This window comes from Bubalus kerabau, chromosome X (assembly GCF_029407905.1).
Source record: "Bubalus kerabau isolate K-KA32 ecotype Philippines breed swamp buffalo chromosome X, PCC_UOA_SB_1v2, whole genome shotgun sequence".
NCBI classification, from domain to species: domain Eukaryota; kingdom Metazoa; phylum Chordata; class Mammalia; order Artiodactyla; family Bovidae; genus Bubalus; species Bubalus kerabau.
This window is the reverse complement of record NC_073647.1, coordinates 106,171,151-106,177,150: the sequence shown is the minus strand read 5'-3', so window position 1 is coordinate 106,177,150 and position 6,000 is coordinate 106,171,151.

Here is a 6,000-nt window from a genome sequence, read left to right as displayed (position 1 = left end):
AGGTATGAGGAAGAACTTCACTGTGGTCTTGATTTTCTAATCCCTGATGAGGAGATGTTGAGCATCTTTTCATGCTCTGTTGGCCATCTGTATCTCTTCCTTGGAGAAATGTGTATTCAATGCTTGGCCCCAGTTTTAAATCGGGTTTGGGGTGTTTTTCCTAATACATCCTATGAGTCCTTTAGCTATTTTGGATATCTACCTCTTTTTGGATATATATCACTTGTTCATATCTTCTCCCAAACAGCAGGTTGCCTTTTTCTTTTGTTGACAGTTTCCCTTGCTGTGTAAAAGCTTTTTAGTTTGATGAACTCCCATTTGTATATTTTTGCTTTTGTTGCTCTTGTCTGAGAAGACATGTCAAAAAAAAAAAACAACTTGCTAAGACCGATGTCAAAGAGCATACTGGCTATGTCTTCTGGGAGTTTTATGGTTTAAGATCTAACAATTTCAACTTTAATCTTTTGTTGTTGTTGTTTATTTTTGAATGCTGTGTAAGAAAGGGGTCCAGTTTTCCCATAACCATTTATTGAAGAGACAGCATTTTCCCTGATGGAGGTTCTTGGCTCCTTTGTCACAGACTAATAAGCCATATGAGCGCAGGTTTATTTCTGGCAGAGCATCTCCAATTGTACCCTCCGTAAAGGCTGAGGTGACATGAGAAGACCCGGTGACTTCAGTGTCCATCAACAGCTGGTGGCACACCAAGACTGGATAAGATACGTCATTGATGCTACTCACAGTGCACTGGGGTAGGGATAGTCATCCCCACCTGGCACAAGTTCCCCAGGGTGGGTATGCGATGGGCTCACTCCAGCAGCCAACCCAAGTTGATCCCATCAACCACAGTCCCTCATTTAGTGAATCATGAAGATTTTCACTGTATCTGTTACATTACCACCATGCCATACCAGGCTGGCTATGAGACAGAGAGGTGAGGATGAATTGCATGGCCAGTCCCTGCCTTCAAGAGTTGAGTCATTAAGCAGAGAGGAGATCTGACAGCCTTAGATGTGGTGGTGAGTGCATCACTGATCCCCAGTGGGGTTGTGTGGCTAGCAGATAAGAGGAATGACTAGGATCAGGGTAGGGTGAAGTGGACATTGCGGGGAAAGGGGCAGGGTACTTTGGGTCCTTCCTGTGCCAGCCCCAACTGCAGAATTAACCACAGCCTGCATGAGGGTGCCCAGAGGATGGATGGGCGGCTGTATATGAGGGTATCAGCAGTGTCACCCCCTCCCCACCTCAAAGTCTGTATCCCCAACCTGCCTATTGGGTGTTGCTGATCTGGAGGTCACTTCTGAGCAGCATACTCTCCCCAGTTACAGAGTAGGAGCAAGAATTCTGTGATGTGCAGAGATGTCCAGCACGTCAAATTGTAGGCCAGAGACTGAGCCATAGGCACCAACAGGCCAGAGAATACTAGATGTGAGTTGGCTTAAATGCAGTGGCCAAACAACAAATCTGAATGTACCTGTAGCAAGCAATGATACTGAACCATTCATTTAAAGACCTTCCCACAAAGGGAAGTCCTGGGCCCCCTGGTTTCATTAGTGAAACCTATCAAATGTTTAAAAAAGAAATAACACCCATCCTTCACAGATTCTTCCTGAATAGACAGGAGGGAGGGGGGAACATTTCCTAACTCATCCTATAAGAACAATATCACCCCAGTACCAAAGCCAGACTTGACATCACCAGAAAGCTACAGACCCATATCTATCAAGAATAGTGATGCATACACCCTCAGCACAATATCAGCACACCAAATCGAGAAACATTTGAAAAGGGCTGTGCAAAATTTTTCCCAGGATTGCAGTATTGGATCAACACTCAACTTCAGTTATGGGAAAGAATGTATTAATATAATGAAGGACAGAAACCACCTGTCATCTTGACAGACAAAGAAAAAGCATTTGATTCAAGACCCGTTCGTGATAAAAAAGTAAATAAACATGGTCAACCAACTCGGGATAGAAGTGATTGTCGTCACTGTACTGAAGAAAATCCGTGAGAAACATCCAGCTCTTGTCACATGACATCTAGTAGTGTTTGAGTGAATGTTTGCCTCTTGAGATCCAGACCAAGGATAGGAAGTCTGCTTCAACCATCTCTATTCCACACTGACTGAAGGGTCTAACCTCTGCATGGGGCAAAATGAGAAATGAAATCATGGAGAAATAAGAAAGAAAGAAAGAAATGAAACCTATGTCCACACAAATATTTATCCTTACAATGTCTTTCACAGCAGCACTGTTTGTAATCTCCAAATAGTGGAGAAGCCTAAAAGTTTGTCAGCTGGAGAGGGGTAAACAAAGTATTTTGTAGCCACACAGTGGAATAGCATAGATGGATGTAAAGTGATGAACTTCTGCTTTCTGCTGCCACATGGGTGAGCCTCCAAAGCATTATGCTAAGTGAAAGAACCCAGACACAAAAGACCACTACCTACAGGAGTCTGCTTATATGAAATGCCCAGAAAGGGCACATCTACAGAGGCAGAAATTAGAGGAAAGGATGCCTGGGCCTGCAGGTCCTGTTGGGGATTGACTGCTGATGGGTACACGGAACCTTTTAGTGGTGCTGGAAGTGTTCCACAACTGTACTGTGGAGGTGCCTGCACCACTGTGTGAAGTTACTAAAGGTCACTGCTCTGGATGCATTGAATGGATGTGATTTGTGGTATGTAATTATAGCTCAGTAAAGCAGTTTAGGAAGGTAATGCAGATGTCCAAGTGAGACATGTGGGAAAAGATATGCCATTGCTTTTGTAACAACGAGGAGTGCCCCTGCGCCTTCCATGTCCTGGGTCCGGCCTCCTCCACATGTGCTAGATGCTCCCTCCAGAGACAGTCGCTGTGCACGTCAGGACGGAATACCCAGTGAACACACACCTAGTGTGTCTCTGAGTTTATGCACAGGTGCCCGTTGTGTGACCACAAGTCAGTGGCTCTGGACAGGCTCCTAGAAGCCACCCTGCATCTGAAATTCTACTCAGCTGTTTTTTCATTCTTCTCAAAACACATGGGCCCAGGTTCCATTTCCTTGATAATGGATCTTAGCCTTTACCTCCAACCTCTGCTCACAGGAATACCTGTAGCCCAGTGTGAGGCCCCCTGCCTGAGCTCAGCAACCCAGAGGGATGGCTCAGCAGAGCAGCAACAAAGACAGTGGAACTCCATCCATCCTCCTTCTGCCTTCAGGACTGAGGTGCATTTCCTCCTGTCCATCTGCCTGAGTGTCTGGTAACAAAGGGGACTTGGGGGCATGACACATCACTGAAGCATTGAAATTGTTCTAAATATGGCTGTGAATAAGTACGTCAAAAATCCCTCTCAGAAGGGAAGACACATAATTACAATTTTTAAAAAATTTCATTAGTAGCTCTTCAGTTCAGGATTCTATGAAAAACCAAGATGGGTGAAGCATCATGTGATCGTGCTTCTCAACCTAAACTGTGCATCAGATCTCCCCTGGAGAGGCTTTAGAAGAGCCGATGCTGGCAAGACATCCCCAAAGAGTCTGAAGTAGTAGGTCTGGAATGTGGCCCTGGCCTGAGCATTATCTGAAAATGTTCTCTTATGAAAACTGAGGTTGCAGCTGTGAAAACAGAACCCATTCTTACAGAAGGAAATCAAAAATCGAAAATTTGCGACACCTCTCTACGAGGAAACCAGGCTTTCATCATGACCCGCTACGCTTGACAGCTATCTTAGGCTGAGGAAAGGGACGACTTGCCCAAATTAACACTTGTTTGAAAACTGACCTTGTGCTTGCTCTGCTATGTGTTCCTGAATCCGAAGTTTTACAGTTAAAACCCTGCTGTTGTTAGTGAAACTCGGTACGTTTTAGTTCTTGTCAGGATCCCTTGTGCCTAGTTAGCTGAATACATTTCTAAAACACTGTGGAGATAACTTCATGTGACAGATCAACATAGTGCTTCGAAGATTAAGGATGGCTGAGAACTGTAGCTGTTGATGTTAATGTAGAAGGATCGGCTGTCCGCGTATCTGCTGTCTGTGCTCAGTTGCCGTTTTAAACTGTTTCCTGTGTTATCAGATTAACTCCTGTGCTCAGATGAAGACCAAATTGGAACAGGATGGTTATTAGAAAAATACAATTAAGGAATCCCTTGTTTGGTGCACACCCATGAAGACCCACCTCCAGAAATGTTCTCCTTCAGGGATCTCTTCTGGATATTCTTTGGCACGTTTCCCAATGATGGGCTTACACTGCTGTGTCCAGACTCGTCGTATAGGTAAAGACAGGGCTTTCAACCTCTCAGGTGCATTATAGTGCCCGGGTTCCCTCGGAGATCCAAAAGAGGGTGGTGGCCTGTGCTCAGGACACCTTCAGAGCGTGTCTGAAGGAACAGGGCCCTCAGAGGAACAGATCGCCACCTGCGGCAACAGGAAGATCTTGCGTCAGCCTTTTCCAGAGCAGCTCCAGGGGAGTCATGGCACAGTGAAGATCACACCCAGCAGCATGCCCGGGATTGTGGATTAAGGAACTGGGTGGATGGCAGTGCCCATCCATGAGACAGGAAACGTTGGCCTGGGGCTACTGGCAGGCCTGCAGGGCTTCTGGGACGTCTGAGTGCAGATGCCCCATACGTCTCGGCCTGTGGGGGATCTGGGGCCCCGCTGAGATGTCCTAGGTAGATTTACTGATAGGAAAAGCCATCAGCATACAGAGGGATACTGAGGAAAACAAGTCAGATGGGTAAAAGCTCTGGGGGGTGACGTGGTCACCCAAGGATCATGTAAAGAATGAAAGAGCACCCGACAGAGGTTGGAAACCAGAGGAAAACAAAACCAAGATTTAGGAGGGGATCAAAGTAAATGGACAGACAGGGAGATTAGAAGTAATGGACTGAGAGGTCTGGGGAAAGACAGGATGGGCTGCTGTCACAGACTCTGACCAGGGAAAGTGGTTTTGAACACGGAATGTGTCTGTGGCCAATACAGCACTGGGTACCATGGTTTGGCCCATGGAGCTCTTGGGAGACGTTAGCAAGGGGATATTCTGTGGATGGGCATATGGAGGAGGAATCGAGAGAGGTAACCAGGTAAGGATGCTCCTGGAGTGTACACTTTGAAGAAGCATGGCTTGAAAGGAATCAGAGAGGCAGGAGATTGGAAGTAGGGGGCTGTGTGCTTGCAGAGTATGCTATTTTCTGTTCCCCAAACCGAAACGACCAGGATGCAAGTTCCAAAAATTCCTAAGAATCATCAGGACAGTTGACTAGAAGACAGAGTGGAGAATTGGAATGATCCTCACAGGTGAGTCTTCAAGTTGAGGAGGGGGGAGTGTGGTGGTTTCAAAGCAGCAGTGGAGTTCCACGAAGACTTCCTTCCTCTCCCTCTGAGCCCCACTCTGCCTCTGCGACCCATGGTCACAGGAAGAGCCGGGGTACTGGTGGTGGTGAAGGGTGGGGGTGGGGGGGCAGAGGTTGCCGAGATCACAGTCTCAATGTATACTCCTCAGACTCCGTGGGCACTTTGCTCTATTTGTTCTCCCTGGCTGATCTGATCTTCATCATTGGTATTCACCCTTCATACTGGGTAGTAAGGGGAAAACTCCCAGTGAATTTACTTCTAACCTGGAATGTGTGGTTGCATGCAACCAACTGAATGTCCACAGATACAAATGCTCAGTTTGTTCTGGTGAAAATGTTCTCTACTTCCTTCAGCGATGGAGCAGGGGTATGCGTCACTTAACAAGGCTCTCGGTGATGTGGGAGGGGGAGTCTATAACACGGCACACCTTTGTTCCTCACAGTGGCCTCAGCGGTCCCTGAGGGAAAGGTGACTCCCTCTCCTGGATCCAGCTGGTGATGCTGACCTGCACCACCCACGGGTGGGGCTGGTGAAACTTGCATTTTTGTCTCCCTCCTCTTGCTGTGGACACGGTGCTCCCTGGCTGACTGAGCCTCAGCCACCCTGCTGGCATCTGCAGACCTCTCTGAATCTGGGTCTCATCGTCCAGCCCATCCCCGGG